Raw genomic sequence first — 22,414 nt, 5'->3', positions numbered from 1 at the left:
AAGAAATATAATAATAGTTACATATAAAGTATGAAGGAAATAATGAATATATATAGTAGAATAAAATACTAAAAATGGTAATAATATTGAAGAACCTAAAAACAAAAAATATATATATAAATAAAAAATAAAAATAACATAAAAAAACGATAAAATATGTACGTAAAAAATGCATATAGTACTAATAACGATAATAGTAAAAATATACTAATAATGTCAAAAAAAATATAAAAATTAAATAAATAATATATAATAATAACAAAGGTACTAAATTGAAAGAAAAGCCAAATTTAAGGGGAAATTTAGGCTTAGGATTGAATTTTAGGGTCCAGACGGAATAATTAAAACATAGGTGACCAAAAGCGGTTTACCCACTCCGATTCAAAAACACGCGGGTCGTATAATGGACGGGTCAGGTCGGCGGGCCTCCACGGGTCGAGTATATAAGCCAAGGAACACAAACATTTTTTCATTTTAAACCCACCCCTCTTTTGGATCAAACTTTAAACTTTCAAAACCTCTCACCTGTTCTTTGTTGTTCTTCATCTTGAAGAATAGCCGCCGCACCAACCCAGAAAATCGGTGGCCACCGCCTCGCCAACCGTCGTATATCGACGTCGGCCGTCACTCATCGACAGTGGTTCACAAGAAAAATTATATTTTTTAAAGCCCTTTTCACCCACAATCTAAAAATCCAAACTTTTTTTTAAAACAAACCTCGTAGGGGTGTAGATCTAGAAAACAAGATTTCGAACGACCCTTTTATGTTCATCGGCCATTCGAGTTTTAGAACGAAAAAATAAGAAAAAGTAAGCATGCAAGGGATCAAGAACGAACAAAAATACGATAAAAACACTACCTTTATTTATTTTTGAAATATTGTACAAAAAGCTTCGGTTTGCTTCTTCGTATTTGCTAGTGTTTCATATACAAATCGTGTGTGATAGCTAGTGTTTGTGTGTGGTTTTCTTGTGTAAAAAATCCGTGCTCCACCTCATCCTTTTCGAATCAGATTTCACACTTATTTATAACGAAAAATAAATCCTATTTTTAAGTGTTTGATTGCTAACAAAACTCTTGTTTTGTTTGTGTTCCACTCATGCACGTTTGTTGGTGGTGAGCGAAACGGCCGACGGATGAGTCGGGGTTAGAGAGGCGCGATTGATCGAAGGGTCTTCAAAAACGGCGTTGGAATGGGAAAACTAGGGTTCCCAAACCCTAGTTCACCGGTATGGAGAGACACAAGTGGACCAGTTCGGGCTGAAGACCGATTCGTGGGTCCGGTTCTGTAGTGTTTTGCTGTTGGGCATGCAATGTCTGGACTTGGGCCACCCTGCAGTGGGCCTTGTAAATGGTCTTTTATGGGACATGTCACATGTAATTAAAATGAATAAATGTGTTATAATTATAAATAATATGATATGTACACATTACGTAATACACATAAACCATATATTATAAAAAATGCAAATGCAAATGCCACATGGACGAAAATATGTGTCGACACTTTCTATGCAAGTTTCTTCTATAGATGATAAATTTATCTATATAAATAGATACTCGAGATTAAGATTTAGGAGTAAGTTGATTAAATTTTAAATTATGTTTAGACCATCTTTTTATACTGTTTTTTGACATAGTAATTTTTTCTTCTTTTTTATCTGTAATTTTTTTGAAAGATTTTTTTTTTTTTATGTTGAGTCTTAGTTCTTTATTTTAAAATTATTTTACATTCATTATTATCGTAATTGCATTATCACAATTAAACAAAATGAGATTTTTTAAAATTTGTTTCTGCCATTATTTTAGTTTACAATAATTGAGAAGAATGCAATCCCCAGCAGAGTTGTCTTCTCAAAAAAGATGAGTTTGACTTTGTCATGTTTGAAACAAAAGACATGGTCCCCTGTGTGCTTTGTTTGTGTTATGTTTGATGCTGAATCACAAGCACAAGTCGCTACAATTTCGATGCACATGTATATATTTTAATACATATCTTTGTCTTGCCTTATTTTAACAAAAATAGTCCCAATACAATGGAGTTTGGCAACATTACCCCCCACAATCCCAAAACATATTCCACCCATGGCTAGTTTTAGGAAGCACAATATTAAGATGGAACCATGGGAAGCTCAGAGGCACAAGGGTAGGGATGGCAAAAAAAACTCGAACCCGACGGGGAAAACCGAAAACTGAATTAAACGGGTCGAGTTCGGGGATGATAAACGGGGACGGGGATGGGTTTGGTAATCCCCGCCCCGATTACCCAATTACCCGGCCCAGTACTTGGCCCAATAAATATTAAAAATACTTATTATATATATATATATATATATATAATATTAATAAATTTTATTTAAATTTAAATATATATATAATATTTATATATTTAATTTAAATATATATACCCGGCCCGATACCCGTTTAAAAAACCGTTTATGCTAAATGGGAATACCCGTTTCATCGCGGTTTTTCCCAATTACCCGATGGGGATCCCCGTTTAAATCCCCACGGTTTTTAAGCGGGGACGGGTATGTGTTTTTTAAATGGGGACAGGGATGGGGGGACAAATACCCGGCCCGAACCCGGCCCGTTACCATCCCTACACAAGGGGCAGATCTTCCAATTATATGGCGCTATTTTGTTGAGTTTTCCCTATTATTAGAAGTTACAAAATGATCCCTAGACTACTATTCATATACTCCAAACTTGACATTTTCCGTTAAAGAATTAGCGGCTGCCTAAGTTGAATGTTAACTTGTTGACTGTCATATGATGAAATATGATCCTAGAACTGTTTGAGTTATATTTTGTGAATAGACTCTTCGTTTACATTATGTTGTTAAGTCAGTGCTTGAAAGCAATGACAATGCTAGTAGACATCATTAAAATATAATTTTATCATATCTCAGTCAGTAGATTAAAGTACAACTCAAAAGGTCGCCTATTTTTTTAACAAAAAGGACGAGTTTAGAACACATGTATAATCGAGTGATAATTTTGTAATTTTTAATAGTCGGGAGACTCGAAAAAACTATTCCATATGATCGAGGATCATTTTGTAACTTTCAATAGTTATGATACGCATAAAAAATGCTCTATAATCGGGGGACCATCTATATACTTTACCCATAAAAAATATTGTCACTCGAGTTTATGAGTATTATTTTATCATTCAAATTTTATTTAATGTTTTTAGTCGAGTCAATTTTATTAAATTTGACTTGAGTTGAATTGAATATATTTCTTCGAGTCTCTATTTAAATTTAAAAGTAATTATTTATAATGTTGTACTATTGATTGGTTCTAATTCAAATGATCCTCTCTAGCCGTAAGTAAGATTTACAATGTTATTTAATATATTGAATACATTCTAAAATTATATAATAATATATTTATAATGTTATTCTTTTAAAAGAAAAGATTTTGACGATAAAATATTGACAAGGGTATAATGTAGTCAAAAAATTGATGAGAGTAAAGAACTTGTAAGAGTTACGGTCAAAGTACCAAATTAAAGGACTAAATAAAAAATAGAAATTTATTGCAAAATAGAGATATTTATGTTATACAAGTATTATATAATGGTTGAGGAACATGTAATTAGAATTTGATACAAATAGATTTAAAATAAAGAATAAAAATTGAAGATATAAGAAAATTAGGGATCAAATTACTTAACTGAACTCTAAAATAAGTTTTACTTTATGATTTCTTGATTATTCTAATTTTATAAATTCAATTTTGATTTAGATCTAAAATTGAATAAAGTAGTTAAATTGACACGAATAACTTAAATAACTCAACTTAAAATTAATTTTTTAATCTAATTAAATTTTAATGGTCTCTAATCACAACAAGAGCAATGGTCAAGGAGGGGCAATCGCACGCATGCGGTGGTGCAATGGTGGCCGGTCAGCATCTAATACTGGTCCAAGCATTTAATTGGAGTTAATTACAAGGGAGACAGCGCGCTCTTAAGTCGATTTAAATAAATGTGGATCGATGTGGGAGAAGTGAGTCCAAATCAATCGGGAAGAATTTTTACTTGTGGATATGGGTTTGACTTGTTAGCCTATTTTTTTAATGAGTTTATAAATGTAGGTGAGGGGAACCCTATCCACTAGCTTGTTTGGGACCTTGATATTTCCTATGGGGTCCCCAAATCTCTTTTGGACTCGAACAAAACTACAAAATTACAGCTCTTAATAGATCAAGATATTTTTAAAAAAAATTTTAGGTTTAATAATTAAATTTATAAGGCTACCATTTCCCTTAATTTTATTAAAAGTAATAAAATTATATTACAACATTTGCAGTTTACCTGTAGAATTTAAATAATTCATTCCAATGAACAAATGTAAGGCATATATTTTTAAGGAGACAATTTAGGACTAATTCTATGTTATGTTTGAAATTACGATCAAAATTATGTTGACCCTTCCATGAAAAGTTCATGGTGTGTTCAGATTGACGAATAATTAAATTGAGAGAAAAATAAGAAGTTTATAATTGATGCCACACATCTCGAGTTGAATTTGCAAGGGATGCAGGACAGAGTTCCCATAATACGATACAAATTTAATTTCTTTTTTGTGTTTATAAACTTAAAAATATGTACCTAAAGTATACGACAGTAAAAAATCAAAGCATCCACATGTTTCAAGCATAACTTACACGTCGGTAAAAAAATTATAATTTCCTCTATGCTGGGATTTCTCTCTACCGTCTTGGTTGCCACCTCTCTGCCTTCGTAGTATACCATCTGAGTGTGTCCTCGGTTTATTCTAGTTTTTCTAGTTCAAGTCTTTTCGTTTTCTTGGTTTAGTGTTTTTGTTGAGACAAGTTCAATGGGAGATATAGAACGTGAACTGAAAGAGTTAAGTCTGGGCGAGGAGGAAGATGAAGTGCTGGTTTTAGAGAATTCTACAATACCTACAAATATATCTTTCGACATTGTATGGTTGGGCAGTTCCTCACTGCTACAATGGTTAATTTTCAAGCAATGAAGATCACACTGGCATCCGTTTGGCGTCCAACTGAGGGGATTTCTATCACAAAATTGGATAAAGGGCGATGTTTTTTTCAGTTGTATCATGAGGTGGATGTTGATAGGATTGATTTAGATGGTCCCTAGTATTTTAATTCACACGTGTTAATTATATGTAACCTCCTAGACCCGGCTTGGACATTACGACTGAATCTCGAAGACCACATTAATTCCGATTAACAAGAATCATGAAATTTCAATTTATAACATGTATTGTCAAGAAATCGGTATAAATCCGTAAACAAAATAAGAATTCATAATACATACTATAAAACGAGTTAAAAAGTCCAAAATGTATGAAAACACAATATCCGAAAGTCTCATATAAATTGTATAATAAAAATCAATGGAAAACCTATAATGTAAAGTCTGAAAACACTCATACGGTCATAATCCTAAAAATCAATGGAAATCAATGGAAAATGTACTACTAAACTATGCCAAGTATCAGTCGTAATCCTAAAATTCGAAAGGATCTGAAAAAGATAGAAACTAGAAAGTGAGCTCAAAAACCCAATGTATCCTCTGAGTGTAACAAATATTAAATACTTTGAACAAGATTTGATGTACAAATCAAACACCAACAATAATAAATTAACAATTCATAACACGAATATTATAACAGAAATTTCATACACTATTACCTTTCACAACGAAAAAACAGGATGTGGACGTTATCCTCCGAAGAGGCACTCAAATCAGAATATGGTAATCAGGATGGCGACTGTAACACCCATCTCTCGTATACCCTTCCGTACACGAGATACATATTTGATTTCCCGCTTAGAGACTTCGGTTTGTCCATTAGTTTGGGGTGATATGCCATGTGTAACACCCCTAACTCATATTCGACCTGAATACAAGTTCGAGATGTCACATTGACTTTTCAAACTTTGATTCTTAAAGAAAAATCCCAGGAATTTAAAACTTTCATTAAAATAAAATACTTTAATTTACATAAAAGAGACCACTTAATACAAAATCGATCAGAGCATTCGTAATTAACCACTTATTACATACCAACACTTTATACACAACAAAATACCTACTTTGTCAATTACTTCTGATCTGATTTCTTAGTAATGTTGCTGTCCGTGCCACTTCTATTCTGAATCTTCTTATTTCTTGGTACCTACGTATAAATCATTTACACGCTAAGTCATAGACTTAGTGAGACAATAAATGAATATGCAACAATATCTTCATGAATATGCATTCTTACCATTTCCTTCATGACATTCCAACATGCATGTATCTATTACACAATAACATATATAATCATATAATGCATGTACAAAACTTACCTTCTTGTGCCACTTTCACTTTACTTTGTATTTCAATTACCAATGTATATTATTGAGAATAGAGGTATGTGAGTACATAGAGGTTGTGCACTAACACTGTCACCACAGCTCGTATCAATTCCCTCATGGGGCACCGAACCTTAGTTCAGTATTCGCCCCGAAGGACTGTCATATATGTCCCGTAGGACCACTATATCCCGAAGGACTATTATACCCTCGAATCTTGGCATGCCAATTACATCTATAGCTCTCATATCATATACTATGGGTATTATTCTTATATTTTATATGTTCATGTACTCATGTCATTTCTCTTGTGATCATGTAGTTCATGTCATTTCTCTTGTGATCATGTAGCTCATGTCATTTCTCTTGTGATCATGTAGCTCATGTCATTTCTCTTGTGATCATGTAGCTCATGTCATGTTCTCATATCACATATCATATCACATGTGCATTTGAATCTATTCATATATATACATCATTTATCCAATCACATGAACCTATATATGCCTTATGCATGATGTATTACAATAATTATCATGTATGCATGTTCATAACTATTGTACTATGAAAATCAATATAGGAATTATACTTATCACAAGTCTTATTCCATTATACTATACATATAGTATGCACTCACATTAGCTTTGCTTTGATTCGATTCTAATCCTTTGATCGTTCCGGAATAATCTTACTTTTATTATCTACATAATCACACATGGATCTATATCAGTATTATAGCTAATATACTATAATGGTTCACTCTTTAGATTAAGATAAATGCCAATTCCTCTTTTAATGAAGGTATGCATCGATGCACTACTTATACATCGGTGCATAAAATGCATTCGATGTTTTATTATTAATGGGATGCATTGATGCATGCCTTATGCATCGATGTACTAATTGCATTTGATCTTTTTATTTTAAAAGAGTGCATCGATGTACTACCTGTGCATCGATACACCTTCAAACACTTTCTGGGTTTTAACCTTGATGCATCGATGCACTATGAATATGCATCGATGAACTCTGCCCAGAATGCTCTTTTTTAACCCGAAAATTCATTCATTTTGGATTAAATCCTTCATGTTTAATCCTCTTTTTCATTATTAACTATAGTACACATCCTTAAACCAATTTATACTCATTTATTTCATCTTAAACCTCCAAATTCTATCCTTCATATGTAATTCAAGAATTACATCAATAATTCAACATGTTTGAATTCCACTTTTAACACTTCGTATATCTTAACTAGATTAATGACAAGTCAAATTTAACTTTCAATTCTAGTTATGAACTCTATTCTAAGATTTCATTTAATAACTTCAAATCTTAAATCTCTCCTAACTCCATCATCCTTTGATGTTAAGATAACTTAAGCTTTCCTTAAGATTAGTTATCATCTAATAATCAAAACCCAATATTAAATTTAACAAGAAACTCAATAATCAGAAATCTTACCTTTGCTTTGGTTCACACGCACAAGGAAGAAAGAATAAGAAGAGAACTCTAGAAGTCTTGGGTGTTTTCTCCCCTTCCACCCACGTGTATCCTTATATATACATACTTATCCTTTCTTTAATTATTTTTCCTTGCAATTACTCTATTGTTCTTCCATTCCTTCTTCCTTTCAATTCCATCATACACAATAATTTACATGTAAATCTTTATACCCGGTATTGAGGATGTTACAACTCTCCCCCTTAAGAAAATTCATCCTTGAATTTTTGTTATGCAAAGAGGCAGGGGTACTTAATCCTCATGTCCTCTTCACGTTCCCATGTTGCTTCCTCTACTTTGTGAAATTTCTACAAGACTTTAACAAATGGAATAGTCTTGTTCCTTAGTTGCTTGACTTCGTGAGCTAATATTTGAACAGGTTCTTCCTCATAAGTTAAATAACTTCAATTTCTTCAGTAGTCACAATGTGGGATGGATCAGATCGATATTTCTTAAGCATTGAGACATGAAAGACATTGTGTATCTTTTCCATTTCAGGTGGCAAAATTAGCTGATATGCTACTGGTCCTACTCTCTTAGTAATCTCGTAAGGTCCAATGAATCGAGGACTCATTTTTCCTTTCCATCCAAACCTCAACACTTTCTTCCACAGAGACACTTTCAAGAACACTTTATCTTCGACTTGAAATTCAATCTCATTCCTTTTTAAATCAGCATACGATTTCTGTCTACTGCAGCTTTCAGATTATTTTGAATTACTTGAACTTTTTCTTTCGTATTCTGAATCAACTCAGGACCAATAACTTCTCGATCCTTAAGTTCATACCAGTTCCAGGGCGTAAGACATCTTCTTCCGTATAGAGGTTCATAGGGAGCCATTTTGATACTTGACTGATAACTATTATTGTACGCAAATTCAGCAAGTGGCAAATACCTTTCCCACGATCCTTTGAATTCAATGACACAAGCTCTTAGCATATCCTCCAGAATTTGAATAGATCGCTCGGATTGACCATCGGTTTGAGGATGAAACGATGTACTGAAGTTCAACCGAGTTCCCAGTGCTCCATGTAATGACTTCCAAAATCGTGATGTGAATCTAGGATCTCGATCAGAAACTATGGAAATAGGTACACCATGCAAACGTATAATCTCTCTAATATACAGTTCCGCATACTTATCCATGGAGAAATCAGTTCGTACCAGAATAAAATGGACTGACTTAGTCAATCTATCTACGATCAACCAGATTGAATCCTTTTTGTTCGGAGTTAAAGGCAACCCTGTGACAAAATCCATCATTGTGTTTTCCCATTTTCATTGAGGAATTGAAATTGGTTGTAACAATCCTGACGGAACCTGATGCTCAGCTTTGACTTGTTGACAAGTCAAACACTTTGATACAAATTTCGTAATGTCTTTCTTCATTCCCGACCACCAATATCGACTCTTGAGATCCATATACATTTTATTCCCTCCCGGATGCATTGTCAATGGACTACAATGAGCTTCCATTAACAAATCATTCTTTAATTCATCATCATCCGGAATTACCAATCTTTCTCGATAATACAAATTCTCATCAGACTCAATCTCATAATCCGTACCCTCTCCATTTCTTATCTGTTGTATCTCCTTTAAACATTTTCCATCTTTAGCTTGCAATTCTTTAATTCGATCTAGCCATGCTGGCTTGACAGTCAATTCTGCACAAATTGCACCATCTTCTCTTAACGATAATCTAACATCAAGAGTTCGCAAAGCTGCAAACATCTTTCTACTCAAGGCATCAGCTACCACATTTGCCTTTCCGGGATGGAAATCAATTACAACATCATAATCCTTGAGAAATTCCACCCATCTTCTTTGTCTTAAATTCAACTCTTTCTGGGTCATCAAGTATTTTAAGCTCTTGTGATCCGTATACAAGTAGCACTTTTCACCATACAAGTAGTGACGCCAGATCTTTAAAGCAAACACTACTGCCGCCATCTCTAGGTCGTGTGTTGGATAATTCTTCTCGTGCAATTTTAGTTGTCTCGAAGCATAGGCCACTACCTTGCCTTATTGTATTAATATGTATCCCAAACCACTATGAGACGCATCACTATACACAATAAAGTTCTTGCCAGACTCAGGTTGAACTAACACTGGAGATTCTGTAAGAATTTTTTTAACTTTTCAAAACTCTCTTGACATTCTTGAGTCCAAACAAATTTTACTTCCTTTTTCAACAGTTTATTTAGGGGTAATGCTATGATCAAAAAGTTTTTAACGAACCTTCGATAATAACCAGCTAACCCCAGAAAACTTCTAACTTCTGATACATTCTTTGGAACTTCCCACTCTAGAATAACTTTAATCTTTTGGGAATCCACTTGAACTCCTTCTGCAGAAATTACATGTCCAAGGAATGTCACTTCATTCAACCAAAATTCACACTTAGAAAATTTAGCATAAAGCTTATTGTCTCATAAAATCTGTAAAACAATCTGTAAGTGTGAACTATGCTCTTCTTCTGACTTTGAATATATTAAAATATCATCAATAAACACCACAACAAACTGATCCAAATAAGGTTGGAATATCCTGTTCATTTGATCCATAAAAGCAGCTGGTGCATTCGTAACTCCAAACGACATCACGATAAACTCATAGTGACCATATCTTGTTCTAAACGCCATTTTTGAAATGTATTTCTCTTGAATCTTTAATTGATGATAACCCGAACGTATATCAACTTTTGAGAACATTGAAGCTTCCTTTAATTGATCAAATAAATCATCAATTCGGGGAAGTGGATATTTGTTCTTGATGGTCACTTTATTGAGCTGTCTGTAATCAATACAAAGACGCATTGATCCATCTTTCTTTTTAACAACTAGAACTGGAACTCCCCAAGGTGATACACTTGGTCTAATAAACCCTTTGTCTAGTAACTCCTGTAATTGAATCTTTAATTCTTGCAACTCTTTTGGAGACATCCTGTATGGTGCCATTGCAATGGGCGTTGTTCCCGGTATTATCTCAATCTAGAATTCTGCCTCTCTGTCCGGAGGTAAACTTGGCAACTCTGCAGGAAATACATCGGAAAATTCTCTGACTATAGGAATTCCTTCAATCCCTTTCTCCTTGGTTCTAACATCCAGCACATTAGCAATGAACCATTGACATCCTTGTAGCAATAACTTCTTCCCCGACATTACTAAAATTACATTTGCCAATGAATTCCATCCTTCACTAAATACCACCGCATCTACCCCTTCTGGACTTCTCAGCGTTACTCTTTTCAATCTACAATCGACATTAGCGTAATAACGATATAACCAATCCATTCCTAGTATCACTTCAAATTCATCGAAAGGTAATTTCATCAGATTAGCAGGGAATTCAATTCCCTAAATCCGTATGAGACACCCTCGGCTCACCAAATTTATCCGAGCACTGTGCCCTAATGGGTTCGTCACTATCACCTCATTGCTAGTAGTTTCTAACGGAATATTCAATTCTTTCACCAACTTGCTAGTAATGTATGAATATGTAGACCCCATATCAATCAATACAATAACACCTTTGTCAAACAATAAAACGGTGCCTGTTATAATATCTGGGTCATCACAATCCTCATTGGTCTTGAGGTTGTACACTCGAGCAGTGGAGTGTATCTCCTGTTGAGCAGAGGATTTCGATTGGCTTCTTCCTCTGCCTCTACCTCTTCCTCTCTGGCCTGCAGAAATAGATCTCTCTGGCTGTGTAGATTCACTGGTTAACATTGGACAATCCCGAACAAAATGCCTAGCGTCCCCACATCTAAAGCAGACTCCAGAAATCATCCGACATATCCCTGAATGATTCTTTCCACAATGTGGGCATTGTCTGGCTTGACTCTGATTAGATCTCCCAGCTCCAGATCCCACTGACTGAGTTTGTCTACCACTCATCTGATCCAGCATCTTTGCCCCTTTTTGATGGTACAGAACTCGAAGAAGCACCCTTTCTTTTGACTGTTTGAGCTCTCAAATTTTCAAACCTCTCATTTTGAGCTCTTTCCAAAGCCTTGGCATGATTGACTACCTCTTGTAACGAGGATAAATTCAAGACAATTAACATTTCCTTCAACCGAGGACGTAACCCCTCTATAAACCACTCAAAAGTATCCTTCTCCGTAGGAATTAGCTCGGCAGCAAAGCGCCTCAACTTATTGAATTCACACTCGTACTCATATACAGTGTGATTCCATTACTTCAGATTCATGAACTCTTTCTTCATTTGACAAACAAATTGATCTCCGATGTACTTATGCTTGAATTCTTCTAAAAACAATGACCAAGTTTCTTGGGCGTTAGATATCCTCAATGTAACTTTGGTCCACCAGATCCTTGCTTGTCCTCTCAACAAGGAAATTACTCCATCCAGCTTCTTAGCATCGGAACAATGAAGTCCCGTAAGCATGACCTTCACGTCATTAAGCCAAATGTCCGCAGTAACAGGACCTTCATCGGCTTCCCCTCTAAACTCTGGAGCTCCTAATCCCTTCAACTCTTTCGCAACAATCATTCTTGGAGTTGAAGTAACAGGAGGTTGGAAACGCGTCAATACCACATCTAACGTTCTAAAGAATATATCTTGATCATTTACAGGCATTCCAGAGGATGTATGTTCTTCACTCTGCCTGGCCAGGGCAGGTGAATGACTGCTTTCAGTGGGTCTATCATCTCCCGCTTCATTCCTAGAACTACCTCGTCCGGACATCTATAAAAATACAACCATATAGTTCTATTAGCAAAACAACATACTCACTATCCCATCAGATCAGAAGTTTCCACTATTTTATTGGTATGTATACATTATCAGACACTCTAGACTCCGGTTTATGCCGAGAATTGACTAAACCGTAGCTCTGATACCATTAAATGTAACACCCCTAACTCATATTCGACCCGAATACAAGTTCGAGATGTCACATTGACTTTTCAAACTTTGATTCTTAAAGAAAAATCCCGGGAATTTAAAACTTTCATTAAAACAAAATACTTTAATTTACATAAAAGAGACCACTTAATACAAAATCGATCAGAGCATTCGTAATTAACCACTTATTACATACCAACACTTTATACACAACAAAATACCTACTTTGTCAATTACTTCTGATCTGATTTCTTAGTAATGTTGCTCTTCGTGCCACTTTAATTCTGAATCTTCTTATTTCTTGGTACCTACGTGTAAATCACTTACACGCTAAGTCATAGACTTAGGGAGGCAATAAATGAATATGCAACAATATCTTCATGAATATGCATTCTTACCATTTCCTTCATGACATTTCAATATGCTTGTATCTATTACACAATAACATATATAATCATATCATGCATGTATAAAACTTACCTTCTTGTGCCACTTTCACTTTACTTTGTATTTCAATTGCCCATGTATATTATTGAGAATAGAGGTATGTGAGTACATAGAGGTTGTGCACTAATGTTTTCACCATAGCTCGTATCAATTTCCTCATGGAGCACCGAACCTTAGTTCAGTATTCGTCCCGAAAGACTGTCATATATGTCCCGTAGGACCACTACATCCCGAAGGACTATTATACCCTCGACTCTTGGCATGCCAATTACACCTATAGCTCTCATATCGTATACTATGGGCATTATTCTTATATTTTATATGTTCATGTACTAATTTCATTTCTCTTGTGATCATGTAGTTCATGTCATTTCTCTTGTGATGATATAGCTCATGTCATTTCTCTTGTGATCATGTAGCTCATGTCATGTTCTCATATCACATATCATATCACATGTGTATTTGAATCTATTCATATATATACATCATTTATCCAATCACATGAACCTATATATGCCTTATGCATGTATTACAATAATTATCATATATGCATGTTCATAACTATTGTACTATGAAAATCAATATAGGAATTAGACTTATCACAAGTCTTATTCCATTATACTATACATATAGTATGCACTCACATTAGCTTTGCTTTATTCGATTCTAATCCTTTGATCATTCCGGAATAATCTTACTTTTAGTATCTACATAATCACACATGGATATATATCAGTATTATAGCTAATATACTCTAATGGTTCACTCTTTAGATTAAGATAAATGCCAATTCCTCTTTTAATAAAGGTATGCATCGATGCACTACTTGTGCATCGGTGCATAAAATGCATTCGATGTTTTATTATTAATGGGATGCATCGATGCATGCCTTATGCATCGATGCACTAATTGCATTTGATCTTTTTATTTTAAAAGAGTGTATCGATGCACTACCTGTGCATCGATACACCTTCAAACACTTTCTAGGTTTTAACCTTGATGCATCGATTCACTATGAATATGCGTCGATGCACTCTGCCCAGAATCCTCTTTTTGAACCCTAAAATTCATTCATTTTGGATTAAATCCTTCATGTTTAATCCTCTTTTTCATTCTTAACTATAGTACACATCCTTAAACCAATTTATACTTATTTATTTCATCTTAAACCTCTAAATTCTATCCTTCATATGTAATTCAAGAATTACATCAATAATTCAACATGTTTGAATTCCACTTTTAACACTTCGTATATCTTAACTAGATTGATGACAAGTCAAATTTAACTTTCAATTCTAGTTATGAACTCTATTCCAAGATTTCATTTAAGAACTGCAAATCTTAAATCTCTCCTAACTCCATCATCCTTTGATGTTAAGATAACTTAAGCTTTCCTTAAGATTAGTTATCATCTAATAATAAAAACCCAATATTAAATTTAACAAGAAACTCAATAATCATAAATCTTACCTTTTCTTTGGTTCACACGCACAAGGGAGAAAGAAGAAGAAGAGAACTCTGGAAGTATTGGGTGTTTTCTCCCCTTCCACCCACGTGTATCCTTATATATACATATTTATCCTTTCTTTAATTATTTTTCCTTGCAATTACTCTATTGTCCTTCCATTCCTTCTTCTTTGCAATTCCATCTTACACAATAATTTACATGTAAATCTTTATACTATTCATTCATTTTATTTTAACCACCAAATTCTAAGACTTTATAATTTAGTCACTAACCCGGTATTGAGGATATTACACCATGGCTATCCGTTGTCGCACTCCATATCTTTTCAACACATTGGCAATTAATTTGTTGACAAAGTGTACTTCATCACTGATGATAGATCAAGGTGTTCTAAAATGTGTGAATATGTTTTTGTGTAAGAATTTCAGCACGGTCTTGGAATCATTTTTAGGTGTTACAATGACTTCCACCCATTTGGACACATAGTCTACTACCAAGAGTATAGATCACCAAAAGATATGGGAAAGGGTCCCATGAAATCTATCCCCCATACGTCGAAATGTTCAACCTCCAAAATGTTTTGCCATGGCATCTTATGTCTCTTTGATATGTTCCCTATTCGTTGACACCTATCACACGTCTTGTAGAATTCGTGTGCATCTTTGAACAAATTTGGTCAATAGAAACCAGATTGAAGAACCTTCACCACTGTTCTTATCCCACCAAAATGTCCTCCATACGGTGTTGAGTAGCATTGAAGTAGAATTTCTTTGTGTTATTCTTCTGGGACACATCTCCTGATTATTTCATCTCCATATTGCTTGAATAGGAATGATTCATCCCAATAATAATGTCGTACATCATGTCTAAACTTTTTCTGGCCTTGGCTAGATAAATCTGGAGGTACAATACCACTAACAAGAAAATTGACTATGTCAGCATACCACGGCACAACCGTGACAAATAAAATTTTCACATCAAGGAAATCCTGTTGAATATCTTTCATGTCATGATAATTAATTTTATTTTTTAGTCTAGACAAGTGATCTACTAGGTTTTTCGTACCCTTTCTATCATTGACCTCTAAAACGAACTCTTGTAGTAATAATATCCATCTGATTATCCTAGGCTTTGTATCTTTTTTATTGATCAAATATTTAATGGCAGAGTGATCTGTATGCATAATTACTTTAGTTCCTATGAGATATAACCTAAACTTATCGAATGCAAATACTACTGCAATAAGTTCTTTTTCAGTTATGGTATAGTTTACTTGTGCATCTTTAAGAGTATGGCTAGCATAGTAGATAACATGAAAGAGTTTACTTTTTTATTGCTCTAGCACTGCCCCAACTGTGTAATCACTAGCATCGCACACGAGCTCGAAAGGTTCATTCCAATTTGGTGGAACAACGATTGGTGCTGATGATAGTTTTTTCTTCAAATCTGTAAAAGCATTTAAACAATCATCATTAAACACAAATAGTTGATTTTATTGAATCAAAAGACATAAAGGTTTTGAGATTTGGGAAAAATCTTTTATGAACCGCCTGTAGAAGCTGTATGTCCAAGGAAACTGCGTATGCCTTTCACATTGGTGGGTAGAGGTAGATTTTCAATTACTTCCACCTTGGCTCTATCGACTTCAATGCATTGACATGAAATTTTGTGACCCAGCACTATTCCCTCAGTTACCTTAAAATGAAATTTCTCCCAATTTATTACTAGGTTTGCTTCTTCACATCATTTTAGTACTTTAGATAGGTTTCTGAGGCATCAGTTGAAATCGTTGCCTGAGATGGAAAAGTCATCCATAAATATTTCCATGCAATCTTCCACCATATATAAAAAATGGCCATCATACATCTCTGAAAGGTAGTTGGAGCGTTACATAGCCCGAACGACATTCTTCTAAATGCATAGGTTCCATATGGACATGTGAAAGTAGTCTTCTTTTGATCCTCTGGTGCTATGGCTAGTTGATTTTATCCTGAATATTCAAAAAAAAAGCAGTAAAATGCTTTTCCTGCTAGCCTATCAAGCATTTGGTCATTAAAAGGAAGGGGAAATTGGTCTTTCTTTGTGTCTTTATTTAGCTTCCTATAGTCCATACATATTCGCCACCCCGTGACTGTTCTGGTAGTTAAAAGCTCATCATTTTCGTTTTTTGACGATGTTCACACCACCTTTCTTTGGCACGCACTGTACTGGACTGACCCATGAGTTATTGGATATTGGATAAATTACTCCCGCATCCATCCATTTTATGATTTCTTTTGTGACTACCTTCTTCATGATCTGGTTGAGTCTTCTTTGTGATTCCACCGAATTGCTATGATTGTCTTCTAAGTTGATCTTGTGCATGCATATGGTAGGGTTAATTCCCTTCAAATCTTCCATGGTCTATCTGAGATCTTTTTTGTGTTGTGACAAAACATTTAATAAATTATTCTCCTGTTTGGAGGTTAGACTAGCAGAAATTATCACAGGTAAAGTCTCATTGCTACCTAGGTAGGCGTATTTCAAATGTGATGGAAAAGTTTTAAGTTCTAATGTGGGTGCATGTTGTAATGATTATTTTGGGGGACTAACTTCATTGAAGTCTAAGGGTTTAAATTTCATACCTGGTCTAGCATGAAGGAAACTATATTGTTCTTCTGGTTCTCCTTCATAATCTGCTTTGGTGTCATTGGAAAGGAATTCATTTAGTGCTTTATTCAAACAATATTTGCTAAGGCCATAGTTATTAGAATCCTCTTCTGAAAATTTTTCACATGGGCCATGATTTTTGTGTTCATCCATCATAGACATCAAGTTGTGGCACAAAGTGTTGTATTCATCTATCTTTAAAAATTCATCTTGGCCAAGAATTGATTTTTCCTCTTCCTCTATTGAGTCTATGTCTCTAATGCATTGCCATTCTTCTGAGTCGTCGACATATCTCATGGATTTGAAGACATTGATTATGACACTTTGCTCTCCTACCCGCATCATGAAATCTCTCTTCTCGCAATCTATTAATATAGTCCAGTGGCAAGAAGGGTTATCTAAGAATGATAGGTGCGTTTTCATCGGCTTCGCAGTCCAATATGAGGAATTCAACTGGAAATATGAATTTGTCCACCTTTACAATGACATCTTCTATTCTGCCCTCAGGACACACATAAGATCGATCAGCTAACTGTAGGATAACTGTGGTTGGACAAGCGTTATACCTTTCTAGTTTTAAAAATATGGACTTTGGTATTAAATTTACGCTTGACCCTAAGTAAAAGAGAGTTGGTCCTACAAAGTTGTTACCAATTGAGCATGGTATCACAAAGCTGCCAGGGTCTTTTTATTTTGGTGGGAGTTTGCTTACTGCATAGCATATTTATGTTGCCGCGGCAACATTTTCTACCCTCTTCTTCTTTGTGACAATGTCTTTTAGGAACTTAGCATATGAAGGCATCTGCTTGATGGCTTCAAGTAAAGATACGTTGATATACAACTGATCCAGAACATTGAAAAATTTCTTGAATTGGATGTCATCATTGTGTTTCATCAATCGTTGAGGAAATGGTGGTGGAGGTCTCATGTCATCTGCTGTCGGTACTGAGGAAATAATGGCATTGGCCATAAATTTCTCATTATCTGGCTGACGATTTTCGGAGCCTTCATCCTTTTCCTTCTCTTCGGACAATCCATCATGTTCCATATCTTCAGCTCGATCCTCTGGTTGTGTAATGCCTTGGCAAAAATTTTCCAACTGTTTTCCCCAAACTTGTCATTCTGGTCAATCTGTGTCCCACTCCTTAGTGTAAGTACACTACATTGTTCCTTTCCATGATTTTTAGTGATTTCTGTATCACTAGGGAGACTTCCTTGTGGGCGAGAATGTAATGGCTTTGTAAAAGAGTATTTTGACTTTGAAACAAATTTCCTTGGTTTTTTATTATTGATGAGTGCTCGTGCATCAGAGTCTTTGTTGAAGCCATGAAATCTTTTTGTCGAGGCCATGAATTCCTGCAATGAAGCTTCCAAGGAGTAAGAATTAGAATTGGTATTAGAGGAAGAAGATGTACCTTTAGTGTTTTTCCAGGGCATCTGATGATGTTGATTCTGAAAATGTTGATGTTTCGAGTTACTCTTCTTTGGCCTATTATAATTTACTACATGATTATTGTTGGTTCCTTGATTACCCTAAGAAAAAATTGGATGTTGTCTCCATCTAGGATTGTATGTATTCGAGTAGGGGTTATTTGCTTCAATTGTAGTTATCCATAAAATTGGTATACTCATGGTTTTCTGGACATTCACTCTCATGATGGTTGCAGTGACAAAATATATATGCATTACTAGTTGCTTTGACTTCTCTTACCTCATTAGGATGCTGGAAATTTTTCAACATATTAGTTATGGCAGAAAGTTGACCAGCTACTGAATGCTTACCCTCAATTTCATATGCTCCAGATACTTTTCTACCGGTTCCCAATCTTGTAGTCAGGAATTGATAGTCATTATTTGTTATCCTTTCGAGGATATCAAAGGCTTCCTCGAGTGATTTGTCAAGTAAAGTACCATTTACTGAGGCATCCAACATTATTTGAGTAGGTGCATTAACTCCATTGTAGAACATCACGACTTGATTCCAATCATGAAATCTGTGGTTCACACACTTGCGAAGTAGACTTTTATACATATCCCAACACTTGTACATTGATTCATTATCACCTTGGTAAAAACTGGAAATATCATTGCGTAGTTTTGTATTCATATTGGGTAGATTCTATCGAAATAGGAAACTCTTGCATAAATCCTCCCAAGATTCCATTTTTCCTGAAGGAACTCCACTGAGCCAAGCTCTCACTCTATCGCGTAGGGAATAAGGGAAAAGTTTAAGTTTAAGCACATCTTCATGCACTCCTTGTTGTCGGAATGAATCACATACTTCAAGAAAGGCACGGATATGTTGTCTAGCATCCTCATTAGGTGAGCCATCAAATTAACCGATGGAATTTAACATGTTAAACATCATCAGTTTAAGCTCAAAATGGGTTGCTTGTATTTCAGGTGCCATGATGCCTGAATTTAGATCATCAAGAATTGGGTTCAAGTGATCTCGTATTGCTCGTGGTCTTCCAACTTCTCTCTGCAAATTATTTTCTGCTACATCAGGATCTGCCTGATCTCCCATATTACTGCCTTGAAATTGTAATTGGTTCATATACTCTCTAGTTCATTGGTTACGTCGCCTTTGTCTAAATAACTGTTCAATTTCAGGGTCGAATGGTTGTAATAGTTTACCAGCATATCTTAGGGTCATGCAACGATAAATCCTACAAAATAAAAAAACAAGTTAAACTAAGTAAATAAAAGGTGACAATAAAAACTTCTTATGGTGAAAAATTAAAATTCCGTCAGTTGCCAATCCCCGACAACGGAGCCAAAAACCTTATATCGCGTGGAAATGTATATGCTAAGGCAAGGAATTATGTGCAAGTATACACAATCGAATCAAGTAATAAAGGGTAAGTGAGTTATCATTTCCTCAGGGAATGGTCGGTTCTTTTTAAGTTTCACCACAGCCAGAACTAGTTGTCATAAGCTAATTCCTGAAGTCTTGTCAAACTAGAAAATAAACAAAGCAAGAAAATATTATAAAGTATGGTTGCAGAAACGTTTGTTCGAGGCAAAATAAATATACAAAACTATCGAATTAAAATAAATAATGCAAAGACAAGCATTGATTTAAATATATTCAAACCAACCTCACAAATTCAGACTTTTCACAGAGCACTCTGCTAATCTTTTGTTATGACAAGAAATTATTCTAAGTCTAGAATGAATTGTTATGATATGTTTAAGCTTCCCGAAAGGATTACTGAGTATTCTTAAGTATTCTTAAACGGTTTTTATGGCAATACTACTCAGCGTTAACTACAAACCTTGGTTTGTCAGACTGTTGTTGTAACAATACCTCTCAAAGTGAACTATAATCATTGTTTATCCTACTCTAGCGTCTATCCCTTTTGGTCGATTAAAACCGTCTCCATATCTCTAAGGTAGACAAGTTAGAACATCACCATCTTGGATCCATTCCATTGTTCACGTAGATCTATCTTAATTCTCTCGAATCTAAGAATCAATATCTAGAAAAAAAACAATCTCTCGAAGCTCTTACATTGTCAAGACGTGTTTCAACTAGACCCCACGCAATCTCTCGAAGCTCTTACAGTGTCAAGGCAAAATATTTAAACAATGAACAAAACATACATGAGCAAAATCATAATTCATCATTCATAAAATACAAAATAATTGTTTCGGCAAAATAATGATTAACTCCAAGTAAAGTTGTTCATGGTGTTGTCAAAAACTCAACCAAAGTTTCATCGTTTTAATACAACCCCAAGTAAAGTAATAAATTAAGAACAAAGGAAGAACGACTCCTAAAACCGGGGGCTCTGTCGTGACATCTCTGATTAACACCGCGCCTACCCTGGCGGCCGGCCTCTCTCGAGGCCTGAGGGCCGCTCTGCTATAGCCTGGCTATGGAGGACACCAAGAAAGGTCGGTTGGAAAATGGTGGGGAAGCACTGCAGTTGCTCACTCATGTTTCAGTTAAAGCTCTTCTTACTTCCTTGCCTCTCTTTTTGGTGGCTGCGGCTGGGTATTTATAAAGGGAAATCTCCTAGGGTTTCGTGTAAGTGAAGATTCCCTAATTACCCATTATTTTCTTGTCCAGTCTAAAAAAGGAAAGACAACTAGTTGTTGTTAGAATCGTGAGGGCTTGCTTGCACGTGAGGGTAGTCGTACAACTATCATGTGACATAGGCAATTTGTCATATCCACTTCAGACTTGCAAGATAAACCTTGCCTTGGTGAAATAAATATACTCCTCACTGTCTTTATCTTCTCTATTCCACTGTCCCTTGCAAAATACTTTGTCGCGACTACAATGTTCTTCCTTAGTTAATTTCCTGCACATACACAATTCACATAAGCCCTTTCTCCTCGACAGCATCAATCAAACCAAATAAATATTGCCTAAACAACACACTTATCCACCATAAAGAAATATAACCTAAATGAAACTAAATGCAACTAATATGTTGTGAATACTTTTTTAGAGAGCAATAACTTAAGTAAAAAGACTAGAAATATAGTCTTTTTATGGAGTTATCAACCTCTTTAGTTTTTCAAGTTGCTTTCTCCACTCTGTGATTCTTCCATAGAACCTTAACTAGTGAAATCATCTTGTTTTGTAGTTCCTTGATCTCTCGGGCCAAAATATCTAACAGTTCCTCAACATAGGACATATATGTGTTTATTTCAATCTGTTCCAATGGAATCACGTATGATGGGTCTATTGGTACCTCCGAATAATGGACACATGAAACAAATTATGAATGCACTCCATCTCAGGCGGTAAAGCTAGATGGTATGCTATAGGTCAAAACATGGAGTTAATTTTCCCCTCCGCCAAATTGAAGAACCTTTCTCCAAGATGATACTTTAATAAAATCTTCAACTCCTACAACAAACTCTATGTCATTGTACTTCATATCTACGTAACACCTCTATCTATCAAAAGCTTCCTTTAGCCGAACTTAAATCAAGCATACCTTTTTCTCTACCTCTCGGATCAACTCTAGACCAACTAGTTTCTTTTCACTAAGTTCAGTCTAACAAAAAGAAGTCGTACACTTTCGCCTATACAATGCTTTGTAAGAAACCATCTGAATACTAGTTTGGTAGATGTTGTTGTAAGCAAACTCAACCAAT

This window comes from Hibiscus syriacus, unplaced genomic scaffold (assembly GCF_006381635.1).
Source record: "Hibiscus syriacus cultivar Baekdansim isolate YM2019G1 unplaced genomic scaffold, ASM638163v2 tig00117048_pilon, whole genome shotgun sequence".
Lineage (NCBI taxonomy): Eukaryota > Viridiplantae > Streptophyta > Magnoliopsida > Malvales > Malvaceae > Hibiscus > Hibiscus syriacus.
This window is presented reverse-complemented; position numbering follows the sequence as displayed.